This window comes from Protopterus annectens, chromosome 6.part0 (assembly GCF_019279795.1).
Source record: "Protopterus annectens isolate FY-2018-M chromosome 6.part0, PAN1.0, whole genome shotgun sequence".
NCBI classification, from domain to species: Eukaryota; Metazoa; Chordata; order Ceratodontiformes; family Protopteridae; genus Protopterus; species Protopterus annectens.
The window spans coordinates 1,205,645,402-1,205,662,303 of record NC_056737.1 but is presented as its reverse complement, the minus strand read 5'-3'; the positions used below and the strand labels follow the sequence as shown (position 1 = coordinate 1,205,662,303).

Here is a 16,902-nt window from a genome sequence, read left to right as displayed (position 1 = left end):
TTTGCTTAACGCTGTTATGATCAGTCTGTCTATCCTCATTTCTTCTGACTGCGGCAGTTGTCTATATGGCCCGTAATGGTTGGTACTGGTTTCACAGAGCAGATAACTTTTACCTGTTTGCTTGCTACGAAAGTGTATTGAGCATGCCAGGGTTTTGTTACATCATGTGCTACAAGGTGTCAGATGGTAACAGACAAGTTATGTTTTGGAAACACAGTACAGTGAGTGGGCAGTGAAAAATAGTCAGTTATATGTTGTCCATTAATTTTGTACTTGTCAGTGACATGACATACTAGTGTTTAGGTGCAACCCAAATGGTACAGAGCTGCAGACTGCAGTCATGTGAGCTAATCTCTCTTAATGTGTAAGGTATGCTCTTCATTCTTAAAGGAGAGTAGGCTGCTCGCTGTAGTAGTGCAGAACCTTGCAGAAGTGTTCTGCATCCTTGCCTCAAACAGAACAATAGTAATGTTACAAGAAATATGAGCAGACCTGTCTGAGACCATAAGGTTATTAGAGTGATAAAATGCTGAGTTGGCCTGAGATTATTCATTGTTAAAGGAGGTGTCCAAGAAGAGAAAGTTGGGCAAAAGTGACCCTCAACTCTTTCCACTGTTTTACGTTGAGTAATCCAGGGTTGAACATTTCCATATGGAGGAAGGTTGTGCTGCAAAGAGCCATCTTGGTCCTCAGAACCACTAGACATGATGCGAGTGAAACATGAAAGCATGGTGAACTGGTGTGTGATTGGAGAGCAGCTGACCAAATGAGGACCTGAACTGGATAAACAGCCTGTTTACAAGAGTAGGTTTTGCCGTTCACTTGTGGCCTCAGTGTTTAGCCTTTTAGATCTGCCAAGCAGAAAGTCTATTCCTCTGGATACTTTAAGAATTATGAACCAAGCTACCCTGATTTGAAGAGTAGAAGGCTTCATGGAATTTGCAAAAAATGTCTGTATTCAAAACATTACCCCCTTCCTCTTTCACACTGATTTTCACTTTGAGCTTCATGACCTAAGGATACACCAGTCATGAGGCTTGTTGCAAGTCCTTTATTCATTCTTTGGTAATGAGCATTTAAATTTAAGTAAACAAAAGGGATACATCCATTCACTTTCATTCATTCATGATTTTATTTTATTCTTCAGGTGTAGAAGAAGAAACGTAAGAGGCTCAGGCCTGGTATTATGCATGTTCATTCGGACTTGAATGCACCCGCTGAGGTCTCGGAACCTGCAGTACGCTCATGCCTTCTCAGATGCCTGCTACAGGATACCTTTGGAGGCCAGTATACAGTCTGACATTCACATGACCAAAAAGAGTGTTACTGCTGCTGACAGTGGTGGTGGTGGTGGGGGGGGGGGGGTGCCCATATAAGTTTCTGAAAGGTACAAAGGTGTTTTGCAAATTTTAGTTGGAGAGGAAGTATCAGGGTCTCGTAGAGGTATTTTGAGGGTCAGAACCTTCATATCTTCTGAAAGCAGACCTTGCACGTTAACACGAAAAATAAAATGTTTCCTTTCCATGGCCATTCAAGGAAAAGGAGTGGAAGGGTTTTTCACATGGCCCATTTGAGGCCATGATGACACTTGGGCCACCATCACTTGCTCTTACTCCTGCTACCCCGCCCACAGAACCCCCTCAGACATTTAGAATCCTCTTCTGTGATTGATGAAGTGGACTGTGACTCTAACAGGTACTCTTTGGCCTGCTCTTCTCAGATTCATTCTCCGGGCCAAGTGGCCTCTGATGATGATGAATGTTAAAGAAGCTTCATTTGGTAAAACCATCTGTAGCATAATGAGACTTTTAATGGGAATCAAAACAGATTTCTGATGTGCAAAAAAGTGCATCTTTGAGATGTTCACATCCTTGCGCATCTTTGAGATGTTCACATCCTTGCGCATCTTTGAGATGTTCACATCCTTGCGCATCTTTGAGATGTTCACATCCTTGCGCATCTTTGAGATGTTCACATCCTTGCTCCTGCTCTTGTTCCTGCTGTCCTGGAGGCCTTTCTCAGTGCCTTTGCATTTACCGCCACTGCTCCTGAATTTCATCCAGCAACACCTAAAAGGTCCAATATATTTTGAAGTACCTGAAGATTTAAAGTTGCTGTACAAAAATCCCTTTTTAGATCCTTCCATGTTTCCTATGGCTACAGACAAGCCTTTTAAACTCCTACATGCTGCTAATGTCCTTCCCTCAGATAAAGTCAGCAGAGTAATGGATAGACTGGGAAAGGACATTTACACCTCTTACAGTCTAGGTTTCAGACCTCTCAACTGTCAGACGCAAATGACTAAATATTTGCTGTCTGTTTTGGGGAACTTAAAACTTTGGTTTCTGTGGAAAGGCCAGCCGGTAGGCAACAGGCCAGGTGTATGATCACTCAGGTTTCACAAGTGCCTTGGCATAGTGTCACATGCAGCTGTGATGTAGTGGAAGCTTCCTCCAGAATAACCGTTACAGGCTCTGTTATTAGAAGGTATGCATAGATATGCTGTCGGTCTATCCCTGAGGATATTTAAGCCACATTTTTAGGTTCTTCTTTGAATGTGCCTCTTTTATTTGGCTCTGAAGCCAGTTTGTTTAAAACCTTGCAAGAATGGGGGGGGGATTGATTGCAGGTAAACCTTCCTTACTTCAGTTTCCAGATAGCAGAGAATCTACCCTCCAATGCCTACTTTATTTGCCTGCAGGGAGTCTAGGCTAGCTTCTTAGGCCAAGAAAATGCCTAAGAAAAGATTCCAAGACAAGCCAGACAACTTCTGGGGAGACATCCCTACTCACCGAAAAGTCAGCCTGACTACCCTGTGTTCTTCCACTCCCCCCTCTGTCCCTTTCTCACTATGTCCAAATGACTATCCTCTTGTACAGGAAATTGGCATTCCATTATCCCAGACAAATGGGTTCTCCCCATTAAGCAATGTGGTTACAGAATATCTTAGAAGAATGGAAGCCCCTCCATTCAAGCATATCCCTCCGCCTCACAGTCGGATAAAGTTACTGTTTCCCATCATTCAAGCCTTGCTCGTCCAAAGCACAATAGAACCCGTGCCACAACCAAAAGTAGGAACAGGATTCTGTCCAGACTTTTCCTTGTTCCAAGAAAAGCAGAACAAAGACCTATATTGGATTTCTCCACGCTCAACCCCTTTTTTCAAGGTTCTCGCTTTCAAAATGCTGTTTCTACAAACTGTTCTGATCTTCATACTTCAGATCTAAAGGGTGCCTATGTCCACATTTCAGCCCACCTTTCCTTCAGAAAATTTCTGAGGTTTGTCTTACTCATCACACTTGGTTGTCTGCTTTACCTTTTGGACTTTGTGAAAACCCTGGGGGTTGTAGAAAGGCACTGGCTCCAGTTATAGCCTTCTGCAAGATCCAGGGATTTCAAATGTTCCCTTACTTGGGTGACCTGTTAGTACAGACATGAAACTTATGCAGGCTTTCCTGCCTGCAGACAACGTACATAGTCTGTCCAGTTACTTCCAGTCACTCATACCCTTTCACACTTGGATGAGAAGAGAAATCCTCAGGACGTTGGGATTCATGGCTACAGCCATATGCATGGTCCCCTTTGCCAAGCTTTACAAGAGAAGGATTCAGTGGTGCCTAATGTCCATCTGGTCTCAACACTCCAATCCTGTGGCCACTCTGATTCATCTTCTGTACTGTTTGCAGTTTTCTATCCAGATCAAGGGAAGGCCCTCACAAATGGATACTGAACAAGGAGGCCTTCCTAGACTTAGTCAACAAACCTATAGATGGACTTTTTTCTTCCGTCCACAACAAACTTCTTCTCTTCTGCTCCAGGCCTCCCTGTCCTCAAGCATGGGGAATGGATGCCATGTCCTTTCTTTGGAAAGGGAGGTTCCTATATGACTTCCCTCCATTTCCTCTCCTAAAAGTCTTAATAAAGTTAGAGAGAAACCAAAGATCCTTTTGGTAACTCCGTTTTGGCCAAGGCCACATTGGTTCCCTCTTTTCCACCTAGCTAGGAGTCTTCACCAAAAGCTACCTTACAAAGTGGACTTGCTAGCACAGCAGAAGGACTGACTTCACTCCAGTCGGTCCTCTGTCAACCTGACACCATGGATGATAGGATTTTGATCCCTTTTGACCTCAATTTCTTGAGGATGTGCTTCAGGTTCTCCAGGAGGCAGGGGAATTTACTACCCAGAAGTCTTGCATAGCTAAATAGAAAAGATTTTCTCTTTGGTGTCTTTAAACAAGACCCTGTAGAAATGGGTGCTCCCATTGTTCTGTCTTACTTGTGTGAGCCCTTAAAAGCTGACCTGGCATACTCCTCATTCAAGGCACACCTCTCGACCCATTTCTGCTTGCCTGTCTCTCAACCTTCCTCTTCTGTCTAGATTAGAAATGTTTCTGAATGGTGTACTTCCACCTAAAACCACCTAAGAAAGCTATTCTGCCTTCTTAGGACCTTTAAATCTGTTCTGGAAGACACTTATACATTTTGAGACAACAGCCTCTGCTTCAGCAACGTTCTTTACTTGGAAAACTATACTCCCAGTAGCCTTTAACTCAGCTAGACGAGTTCCTCAGCTCCAGGCCATGGTGGCATCTCTTCGTTCCTTATCTTCAAAAAGGACGACTGTGCCTTTGAGTGCCAGTTGCTCTTCTGTGCCTAAAGTAGTAAATGAACTATCCATCAGTCAGGCCATCAGCCTCCCTATTTTCTTTCCTACCTACAAAATAAGGGAGACAGAATCAAGCACTTTTCAAACTCTTGTTTCCTTTTGTTGCAGTCACCATGCCAAATCTTTACCTTCATTAGCAAAGGCACATTCTACCAGAGCAGTGGCTTCTTCTGAAGCCTTTTGGATGGAATCTAGAGGTGGGAGGTTGGCATAATTAAGGTGTTTACCTTAACAAACACAAGGTTCAGGGTTTGATTCTCACATGGGGTAATTGGCTATGCTTAAAATGGTCCACAAGGATAGTTGGCCTACTACTAGTTTATGAACCCGAGAGCCACGTTAGAAGCAGCTGCTTGGACCTCAGGGCATATGTTTACCAAGCATTAAAAAAATAGATGCCTTTTCCAAATCCAGAGCTACCTTCACCAGATCAGCCCTCTCTGGATTGCTTAACTGATCTCCTATATCTTATCCAGCCACCCTTTACACTTGAGCTTTGAGAATCACCCAGCAGTTTGGAATACCACAGCGGTGATCTAAGGAAGGATGTAGCACAGCAGTATAGCAATTTACTAGAACAGAGAACAGTAGGTGTCCTATTGATCAGTGTTGCAATATTCATTCTGATCCTACCATCCCCATTTTTCTAGATTTGTTACCTGTTTTCATGGTCAGGGGTGATCCAGTTTCTGCCACCTTCCCTCTTAGCTGACCAATTACTCTAGTTTCCTCAGATATCCACATGCTTCCTGGCTTGGTAATAGACGCGTTTTATCATCTTACATCAACTTATGTAACCCTTTTTCCAGCTTTTTGTTATTTGAGTTAATATATTCATTCAATATTCCATTTATTTTATTACAGTTGATTTATTTTTCCACTGAATTACTGGAATCCATCTCTTCTACCAGAGCTGATACCTGAACTGCTTTTGCTGAACAGTTGCACATTTCTTCCCAGTCAAGGTTTTCTCCAACTTTCTTGGCTGATTTTCCTTCAGATTCTCTAAATTTCTTCTTTTGGTGGTGTCTAGGCAGTATACGTACTAGCCAGTAACTGAATTTTACCCAAGCTTACAATTTCATTGGTCCTTTTTTCTCAGTTTCTGTTTTCACACTAGGAGAGCTGAGATTAACCTGTTGAGTGTACAGCCATCTTGGGAGTTCTTTTTGTGTCCTAATTCTTGTAGTTAAGAGACTTGGATACCAGGTGTCTTGACATGCCTGGATTTGGAACTGTCCTGCTCTTTGTGTCTTGGACCCATTCATTTATGTGGAAGGAAGTCGACAAGTATCTAGTATGCTTGCTTTTTTTTTTTTTTTTGTGTTAAATCAGGAAAACTGTGCAAACCTCCCCTCATTGTAGCAGTCCTCGGATACATATTCCTTTCTCTCTGTCAGTTTTCCTTTTCATCTAATTTACTAAAACAAAGGAATCTTGGTTGGCTTCTAATTTATTGACCTGGGTACTTTGTGAAACACCCTGTCATGGCTAGTCAACATTTCACATGCCTCTTTATCCATGCTGCGTGTCAGTCAGGGTTATCCTAATGTTTTATTTCTACCAGGACTTGTGTAACTGTGTGGCTTAGCTGGTTAAGTAGATCCATTTTAAAACCAGCTCCAGTGGTTGACATTGCTGTAACAAGTCCTCAGGGCCATCAAACATGATTGTTCATCTCAAACATTTCATGGCCTAAGGTCCAGGCCTTCCCACAAACCTCTTTTTCATAGCTCTTGTTTTCTGTTCACTTATCTGGGTGCTGATTGTAACGTCAAAGTTGGCAGCTGTTGTAACATTGAACGCCAGCTGTTACAGTAATTTAGAAATGATTAAACTGAATAAAAGTTGCTTTTAACAACATCTGTTAGGCAGCATTTTTAATCTTCCATTCTAGTCGCTGTTTATTGCCATTCAAACATACCTTTTGAAATGTAGAAGGGCTCCTGTAGAAATGTCTTCCTTGTGTGTCTTGTAGATTTTTTTTAATACAGAAAATGTATGGCTATATGGATTTCTTTTTGTTTAAAGGGTGACATATACGTTTAGCAATTAATTTTGACCTGCACACTGGCAAAAGATAGTGTTAGAGGTAGTTGGTTCATTGACAAATAGTCATGAAGCAATGATGTTTTCATTTTTAAAAGAAATATGCCTAGGGTTGGTATAGTTTGGAAGTACTGTCTTCCAAGACGTACAGGATGTATTTGTAGTACTTGGGACGTGTGCAGCATACATGTTGTCTTCACCCCGTGTTGCTTATATTCTAGAAAGAAATCAGCATAGAGTCAAATTGCAAACAAACTACTGAAAAACAAGAAAAAATTGGCAGGCAACAGTAATTCTTAAACTTTTATGGTTAGCACTTTCAAGTATTCTTACACTCAACTTCATCAGACACTAGTTAAAAGAATGGTAACCATATTTAAAACCAGATTCATAGTCACATGTTCAGTCACCTCACATGACACCATGTCACCTGATACAATTCTCATTTCTATAACACATGTACCTAAAAATTGTATAAACAATTGTGTAAAAATGTATATACACTTTCCTATTGACTTAATACTCAAATTCATATGTACATATACAAAGAATACATAAATATACATGAAAAAGCCAGCTAAAACATCCAAAAAACAATATTTGTTATTTTGTACATAAAAAATGTTACATGTCACTAATCAACCTGAATAAATTTCAGTTGAATGTCATAAATGCGTGTACTTGTGCATAAGGGTGGGGGGGGTTGTGTGTATATAACAAACACAAAAAGTGCCCCAAATTATATGTCTACTCACCTGAGTATTAGCCTTGTGTTAACGTTTTAAACGCCTCAGTTTCAAGACACATGTCAAAGAGCATATGTCGTTCAGCCCTGGTGTCACATAGGCCCTGGTTCTAAACTCCCAAATCAGCTCCTTTACCTCAAATTGAAGTTGACATCAGGGGAGGTCCATTAGGCTTAAAACTTGAGGTCAAGGAGCTGATTTGGCAGCTTAGAACCAGGGCCTATGTGACACCAGGGTTGAACGACGTATGCTCTTTGGCATGTGTCTTGAAATTGAGGAGTTTAAAACAGTAACACAAGGCTAATACTCAGGTGAATAGAAATATATAATTTGGGGCACTTTTTGTGTTTGTTATATACACAACCCCCCCCCCCCTTATGCACAAGTACATGCATTTATGACAGTCAACTAAAATTTATTCAGGTTGATTAGTGATGTAACAATTTTTATGTACACAATAACAAATATTGTTTTTTGGATGTTTTAGCTGGCTTTTTCATGTGTATTTATGTATTCTTTGTATGTGTACATATGAATTTGAGTATTAAGTCAATAGGAAAGTGTATATACATTTTTACACAATTGTTTATACAGTTTTTATGTACATGTGTTATAGAAATGAGCATTGTATCAGGTGATATAGTGTCATGTGAGGTGACTGAACATGTGACTATGAATCTGGTTTTAAATATGTCTACCATTCTTTTAACTAGTGTCTGATGAAGTTGAGTGTAAGATTACTTGATGAAAGCGCTACCATAAAAGTTTAAGAATTACTGTTGCCTGCCTATTTTTTTTTTTTCAGTTGCTTATATTCTCCCAAAAATTAAGTAAATCAATGTATTCATTCGGTGATGGTGGTGGAAACCTGGCTGTTTAATATTAAAGCTATCATTGCTTATGAAGTTTGTAGGCTGTTCATGACCGTTTATCTCCCACTTTATAATAATCTGTAAAGTTTTGAGAACTCTGTACAAGCAAACTAGTAATGATACTGAAATTTCACAAATTAAAATTTTCTTGTCTCCTTCCCGTCTCTTTTTTCTGTTTTAAGAAGTTGGGGTAGGTGCTATTAACATGTATGCTTGAACGTGGGGTAGGTGCTATTAACATGTATGCTTGAACGTGGGGTAGGTGCTATTAACATGTATGCTTGAACGTGACAATCATTTCCTCTTGTATTTGCTGTAGCTCTTATGCACAGGCATTTCCTGTGGTAACGTGAGATTCACTGCCCAAGTTATAGACCTGCCTGCCAGCAGTAGCTTCAGATGCTGGAACAAGTTTTGAGACCATGTTAGCTATGCAAATAGAAGATGTTGAAGTCCTTTTTAAATTCCAGTGACTATCCTTTGTGTGCATGATTACATCATTGGTCCCGTACATCTACATAGTGACTCACTAGCCATATGCTCAAGAACTTGCTATTTGAAGATCTTCCTTAAAACACTGCCAAAAATAAATTTCTTTTGAATGCATTTTAATTTCTGTCGCACAGATCTGTCCTTTTTAATTAAAAGTACTTTATGTGAAATTAAAATGCTTTATTTTTCTCGGGCCTGAAGAACATATTTATTTTTTTAACAAGGTAGTAATGGAAAAATAGATACAGTGTCAATTTTGTGGTTTCATAGATTGGATGTTCTCTGTTCCAGAAGCTTGTTAGGTGATCTTTAATTACAGTTTCTTATGCCATTATAGAATTGGGAATAAAATAATAAGAGCGAGTTTTAAGTACCATCTGAATAATTCAAGTAGGCCATGCCATTTTTTTCTTGGAATTCGAATCCTGACAGTGGCCACTGGGGACCTGAGTGTCAACTCTTATCAGCATTTTGTATCTATCTAGCTTTACCAAAGAATTGTAAATTTGAGAATTCGCGCACTTCAAATTGCCCACATCTGATGATGATGTGTTTGCATTGCCTGCATTCATTTTGATGACATTGTCCCAGCAGGCTGAAGACCTTTTTGGATTATTGAAGCTAGTATTGATTCCAGGCTTCCTCTTGTGTACCATGTTAATAACAAGTGTAGAATTTTTAAGTGTAATTAGCTAACAAGATTGTGTGTGTGTTGAAATGGAACGAAAAGACAGTTGTCCACTGGTTTTGTTGTCTCCAAGAATAATGTAAGTAGTGTGGAGAGTACTTTATTTTAAATGGACCTACAGGAGCACTTGTACGTTACTGGCCACGTCTTTAATAGCAGCATTTAGGAGAAGTAACTCATCTGTGGAAATGTCTCTTCCATGTGTACACTCTAGATTCATATATTTGTGGGTGTGTATACTTGGCTAATGACTACTAGAGTATTTATAAGTCTAGCCATGCAACCCAGTCTAGTTGTGTCCCTGTGTATCATGGGCAGTTATTAAGAGGGGGTATGTTGGTTAGGAGGTTTCTAGATGTTGGGGGGAGAGTTACTTTGGGAACCTACTGTCTGCCTTCGTCTATCAGACATATGTGGGCCAGACCTGAGAAGAATTTCTGATTTCCCATCTATTGGGCAAGGTTGCGCTTCAGTGGGGTTAGGGATGGACTCTGCATTACAAAAATGGAGAGTGTTCCAGAGCATAGCAGTCCTATGAGACACATCTGTCTCACCAACATGTCTTATTTATGTCGCATACAAAATGTAAATCCTTGGATCTGGTCATTATGTCAATGTGCAAAAGGTCCGTCAAAGCTGGATCCGAGGACGCCTTGTATGCCAGGCATAGATCGCCCCTTTGTAACCTGTACGAGACAGAGTATAAAAATGGGTCTTTAAGGTGATCCATAGAGGACATTGTGTTTATACTCTGGATTCTCCTGGTAAGTAATATTTGACATTTCAACTGTTGCATGCCACTGTTCAGATACTTACTGAAAAGGGGCATTTTACTTTTTAATCGTTCTGGTAATGGCTGAATAAAGTGGCTCTGGCTTCCTCGGACCTGGATGCCATGCCCTTGCTTAGAATTTGGGTGACAGAGAATGATGTTTGTTTTATGGGGGATTTATGATGGATACAGTAATGCAGGAAAGTTAAGGCTAGAATTATTTATTTTAGTCTATAGGCTGCCCCTAAAATGTGTGCTTATGCTGTTGTGTACCTCATTTCTGAACACGTGGCAAATTATCGTAAAGGAAGAATATGGTGTTCAAAAGGAGGGGCAACACAGTTGTATCTCCCTGATATTAAGGAGGAAATATTGCTGATTGTAACAGATGGCACAGTCAATGTAAACGGCACAAGATTCATTGCATCCATAGGGTTTTGAAGTAAGGATGGATTTCAAAAAGATACACTGTCAAATGTTATATATCAAACTATTGTGTTATAACTGTGCATTATTTGACCAGCGGTTCTCTTTGGTGAAAGTGTATCGAGTGGTGACAGTTCTCTATGATCTTTTAGTTCTTGCCAGTTTTTTTTTTTATTTTCTTCTTGCTTCTCCATATACTTTTGTAGGATAGCATAAAAATGTCACAACCTTTTGTGCTTTGTGGAACATCTCATTTTTCTATCTTTCGCAGGTCAGACAGGTTAAATGACAAAGTACATAAGAAATGATTTTATCGTGTTTTAGTTGATGCAGTTCTGAGTACATGTCAAACTCCTGTGGTAGCTATAAAGAAATGTACCGAATACTTGACGTGTGCTTTGTGTCAGCACATTATTTCAAGGGATAATTATCGTGTGTGTGTGTGTGTGTGTGTGTGTGTGTGTGTGTGTATATATATATATATATATATATATATATATATATATATATATATATATATATATATAATAAATACAGAGAGAGAGGGATATATATAGATAAATACTTTTATATAAATGTGCTCACATGTGCTTGTGTTTATATTTATTCCTGGTGGTGTGTACAGAGGGTTAAAGCTGTGAGCTGCAGGTGCTGTGGTACAGGTTGTGATTCCCACAGCCCTCATTTGTCTAATGTGTGACCTTGCGCTAGTCACTTAACCAGACTGTGCTTGTGGGCAACTGGGAATTTGGTCAAGGCTCCTTAATGGTTCCCTGGATTTTAAGCCTTGTAACTACTTATGAACACCCGTGTCTCTTGTCCGTGTGTCTCTCTCTCTATTTTTTTATTCCGATAGACCCGTTTTATAGTTTTTCCTTTTTCCACTTTACTGTATAAGCTTACATGTTCTGACTTTCAAAGTTTCTGACCTCAGTGTGCAGTATTGTAAATATCCTGTGGTTAAATTTAAGTTTTTTCAAGTAATGTGTTAAAATATTATCTGGTACAGGTGTGAAAATGTACAGTTTTATGGTCTGTTAGTGTTGAATTCTTTTTAGTGAAAGCAAGTTTCCTATTTTTATAGCATTACACTTGATTTTTTCTTGTTTGCAGATGCAGTACTGAACGTTGCATTCTGAAATAAAGAACTTTTTGTTGTAGCACTGCATATGCATTGACCTAACTTGAAACTACATTCTTACGTTTTGCAGTTTTTTCTATTCTTGAGGGACTTGTGTACGCTTTTTTAATCATGTTTTAAACTTGGTGTCATTGTTTTATTAGTTGAGGTAGCCATGGTAGTACACACTAATTCTGTTTTTTGTACCTGTGCTCAGTGACTTTTGAGCATCAAGAATTGCATAGTGCTAAATACAGATGTCTGCAGAGAGCTTTTTGCTAGTAGGTTGATTCATGCATTTTTTCACTACCACCAGAGTTGGTGTAAACTTCACATTTGCTTTATTGTGTAAATATCTTCAATAGAGAAGGGGCATACAGGTGAGGGGACTGACTAGGAAAGAGATACGACTCACTGACAGTAGAGTCAAGACAGGATTCTACGATCTGTTGACTAAAGGGAGATGAAAGCCATGATCTCTGAATGTAGTGTAGCTAAGGTGGAGTGAAGGTGGCAACTGCCCTGGGAGCAAAGTGCTAGGGTTGGTTATCGACCATCCTATCCACCGTTATCTCTCTTTACGTGCATACTGGCTTTTAAAAGCTGGTATTTTTTGTGGCCAAATGGTCACTCCTGAGAGCTGTAGCACGCCATATGTGGTCTAAACTGTATATTAAAACAAAAAAGGTTATTTTAGTATTAAAACCTGCTGTAGCACTCCATGTATGGTATTAATTACAGAAGCAGTTTCCTACTTTTTAAACTAAGATGTGAGGAATGTGGGTCTGTGGCAGGGCACAAAAAAATCGGACCAGATTGAAATTTGCATTTTAGGAGCCCTAGGTACCGGGGGGTGGGGGGATGCAGGAACAGGACTTTGTTGGCTCCTGCTTTTCAGGAATGCAAGTCACCAGATTGTGGACCTTTTTTTCTCTTCCATTGAAGACCTGAGGGGTAGGCAGGAGGTGGCGTGTATCTGGTTACCTGGTGTGCCAGTACAAGGAGAGTTCTTTTGTGCCCTTCGGCCATTGGGTACAAATTCATGGGACTGGCAGAGGGCGCCAGCTCTCTCTGATTGCTTGAAACTACTTGTGTACAGGCATGATGCTAGAGTCTAGGACCCCAGTCATAGGATTGGAGGCTTGAATCTAGGACCGCAGTCACAGGCAAGTGTTCATGGGTAAGTAATAGACTAGCTGCCCTTAGGCTATTATAAGCCTAGCCAATTTCCTTCAAAGACAAGAATCAAACCCTGAATCTTGTCTTGGAGGCTAGCACCTCAACCATTATGCCAACTCTCTCCCTATGTCTGGCATATTTCTTAGCAAAAAGTCTACGTATCAGAAATTTCTGCCATCTTACCCTTTTCCTAGACAGCTGTGCAGGTGTCAGAATTCCTGACTTTTGTTAGTCACCTCTGTATTTAAGCATATTCTACATAGTACTAATGTAGAGCTGAACAGTTGTGTGAACAATGAGGTGGTGCATGGATTTAGATTCATGATGGTATGCATCCCTTAGAGTTGATGTAGGCTTGGTGGAAAGGCTTGCACCAGGCAGAAATGCTTTGAAAAAAAGCTGCCTGTATATTCCTCTTCTGCCATGATTTATTGCCTAATAAGTTAGTATATTTTTAACCACTTCATTTATACATCACTTGAACAGTGCTGGAATGTTGATAGCTTGTATTTGTGCAAAGATCCGTAATTATTTTAAAACTTTTTTGTATATCAGCATCTGTTTAGTGTTGCTTGTTTAGCAATTGGTCTTTCCACCTCACAACTCTTGGTTCTCTGGTTTATTTCCCACTTGGGGTGCCATCTATGTGACGTTTCCATGTTCACTTGGGGTGCCATCTATGTGACGTTTCCATGTTCTCTTCCCACTTGGGGTGCCATCTATGTGACATTTCCATGTTCTCTTCCCACTTGGGGTGCCATCTGTGTGACATTTCCATGTTCTCTTCCCACTTGGGGTGCCATCTATGTGACGTTTCCATGTTCTCTTCCGTCTTGGGGGTGCCATCTATATGACGTTTCCATGTTCTCCCTGTGTTCGTTTGGGAGGTTTTTGATTACCCCCCTCATTCTGAAGGCAGGGGGACTTGTGATGCTGAATTAATCCAGCACATGTAACCACTGTAATGGAATGATGTCCATCCAGGGCTGGTTCCTGTCTTGTGCACATCCACATTTGTGGGTAAGGCATCAGCCATCAAGTGGTTACTGAAAATGGACAGGTGGACATTTCAGTTATGTCCCATTGGTTTGTATATGGTAATATGAGTATTAACTAAGTTGTGTGTTTCATACCTGAAAAATTGATGCACCATATACTGTATTCAATTTATGAAGAAAAATAATGGATCTGAAGTAGGTGCTTTAACATGTTATAAGATAAATTCCATTTAGCAGTGATAAGTAGTGCCTTCTTTCAAAGTACCAGCAAGGAGAAGCATTCTTCTGCACCTTTAAACAGAATGTTGTGTTTTTCTGGTATGTGGCTTTGTCATTGGATTGGAAGCGGAATAGCAGTGTCAAGTTGGCTTAGCCTAATGATTATAATCCCTACTTTTGGTGACAGTGGTTGCAGGCCAGGCAGTTGGTTAACCAGCTGCTCACTACACAATTTTCAGCCATGACTTGGGCTAAATGACAAAATGTAGATGAATGCATGATGTAGCCTTGCTATTTATCACCCATTTGGCATTTTAGAAGATGCAGAGCGAGCTTGCAGCCTTCGGGATGAAGATGAGCATTATGCCTGTTTCATCTAGTTGGCTGTACTAATTTTGCTTGCTTCATCTGAAGTCATGATTGCACCACTGAAAGTGAGCTAAACTGGCACACACAAGGTCTGTTTCACAACTGTTCTGTCTTATGATGTTTTCTTCAGATTTTTTTTCTTATTTTTTTTACCACTGGCTTCAGTGTAATTGACCTCTGTTCTCTCTGCAGTGAGGTTGCCGAGTCTGTATGCATGTTAAGTATACCGCAGAATAAATGCAGATCTTGTTGAAAATGAATTAGATAAATGTTCTACATGACAAATGCATATCCTGAAGGTTTTCATAAACTATCGCTAGTTGTAACATAAGGTTTTATTTTGACATTCACCATTCTGAACATATTGCAAGTAAAAAGAAATTCCCACTTTGGAAACTGTGTTTACAGCTGCTTATTGCATGAAGAGTCCATAATTGGGATGTTATGATTTAATTCCCAGTAATCTCATCAGAATGGATTCTCTACCATGTATGCGAAACTGCTGTATAAAACGTTGTATACTGGCTTACCTTGTTTGTACTGAAGCACAGTGTTGTCATCTGATGCGGGACGTATGTCTGGTTTAGCACTTTATCTCTTGTTAACATATTTCTGTGTATCCTGTTATTGACTTCTGCATTTGAAATTGTGACAGTAGGTGTTGGCAAGCAGTCGTTGTATTCTGCTAGAGATGTTGTGGATATATAATATATATACATTTTTTTATTAAGGTGACTGGTCATTTAGAAATAAATTGCTGATTAGTATCAGAATAGTTTGCAACTTGTACTGATATTGTAACCATGACCCTCTCCAAGTTTTGGATATTTGCTTCAAACTTTTCTCCATAAGCTTCTTTTTGTTGAAATGCACATAACTGCTAAGGCTATTTTATTTCTTTTGTTGATCATTTATCAGCGGCGGCTCACAGTTATGTTTATCTGCTTTTATTTCTAATCTTTTTATACTCTCCAACTGCCCATCAGCCCTCATGTGATTACTTAGCTTATTTGTTCCCCATGGGATAAGAGCTAGCCACGTGAGCCAATCATCCACACTGCTGCCACAGGTATATTATGCTGACCTTACTGCACAGTTGATGAGTGCAGTTCACAATACCATCCTCAGTCATTTACACTAATGTGCATGTCTGGCTTTAGCTGAGATACCCACTGCTTCCCAGTCTGAATTCTGCTGTTGTATTACTTTTGTAGTGACCCACATGCAGCCTCTGCTGGGTGTCTTCTGGCCTCTCTCCAGGATGGGCAAGACGTCTTTGGCTGCTCACTCCCATCCTCCCGTGCTCTAGTTCTGCTAGCTCCTGGTTAGGTAGCCAAACATCGGTCATAATCAGGACTTTATTCCCCCACACCACAGAGCTGGAGTTGTTTCTTAATTATTTAATTATGGAGCTTGTTTAGATTTGCAATTCAGACTTTTATATAGCCGATTGAGTTTTAATTTGGTAATCCTTTTCAAATCTAGTCATTGGGAAGCTTTGAAAAGTTGGACTGTCTTTTTCAACTGTCTGAGCTGCTGCCTTATTCATATAAATAGTACATGAATTATTCTGTTCTTTCTTTAAACATTTGAAAGTAATGTATATTTCATTGGCCTCCTTGTACAGTAGGGATCTTTTGCAGTCTCTCAACCCCTTTAGATGTATGTACTAGATTTCCAGAACATATTTTAGTTGTGTGCAGGAGTCTTTACATTCTGAAACAGGGTCATAGTCATAAACGTAGCCTTGGGATTCCACCTAGTGGGAAGGGGTATATTGGGTAGGGGTGGATGACGGTTTAGTTTCAAAGCATCATAATGGGACAAAAATGATCGATTCTTACCCAACTATGTGTTGTGAAGTGCCCGTGAGTTGTGAAGTGCCGGTGAGTTCTGATGTATGTCCTAGATAGGTAGCGTGAGTTCTGATGTACATCCTAGATAGGTAGCGTGAGTTCTGATGTACATCCTAGATAGGTAGCGTGAGTTCTGATGTACATCCTAGATAGGTAGCGTGAGTTCTGATCTACATCCTAGATAGGTAGCGTGAGTTCTGATCTACATCCTAGATAGGTAGCGTGAGTTCTGATGTCCATCCTAGATAGGTAGCGTGAGTTCTGATGTCCATCCTAGATAGGTAGCGTGAGTTCTGATGTCCATCCTAGATAGGTAGCGTGAGTTCTGGTGTCCATCCTAGATAGGTAGCGTGAGTTCTGGTGTACATCCTAGATAGGTAGCGTGAGTTCTGCTGTACATCCTAGATAGGTAGCGTGAGTTCTGATGTACGTCCTAGATAGGTAGCGTGA

General features: G+C 40.2%; 1 protein-coding gene across 4 annotated transcripts in view; it reads left to right on the top strand.

The window, feature by feature from the left end:
• Nucleotides 1-16,902, top strand: part of COBLL1 (cordon-bleu WH2 repeat protein like 1) — a 1,696,088-nt gene that overhangs the window by 956,447 nt on the left and 722,739 nt on the right. The gene's annotated exons all lie outside the window — the stretch shown is intronic.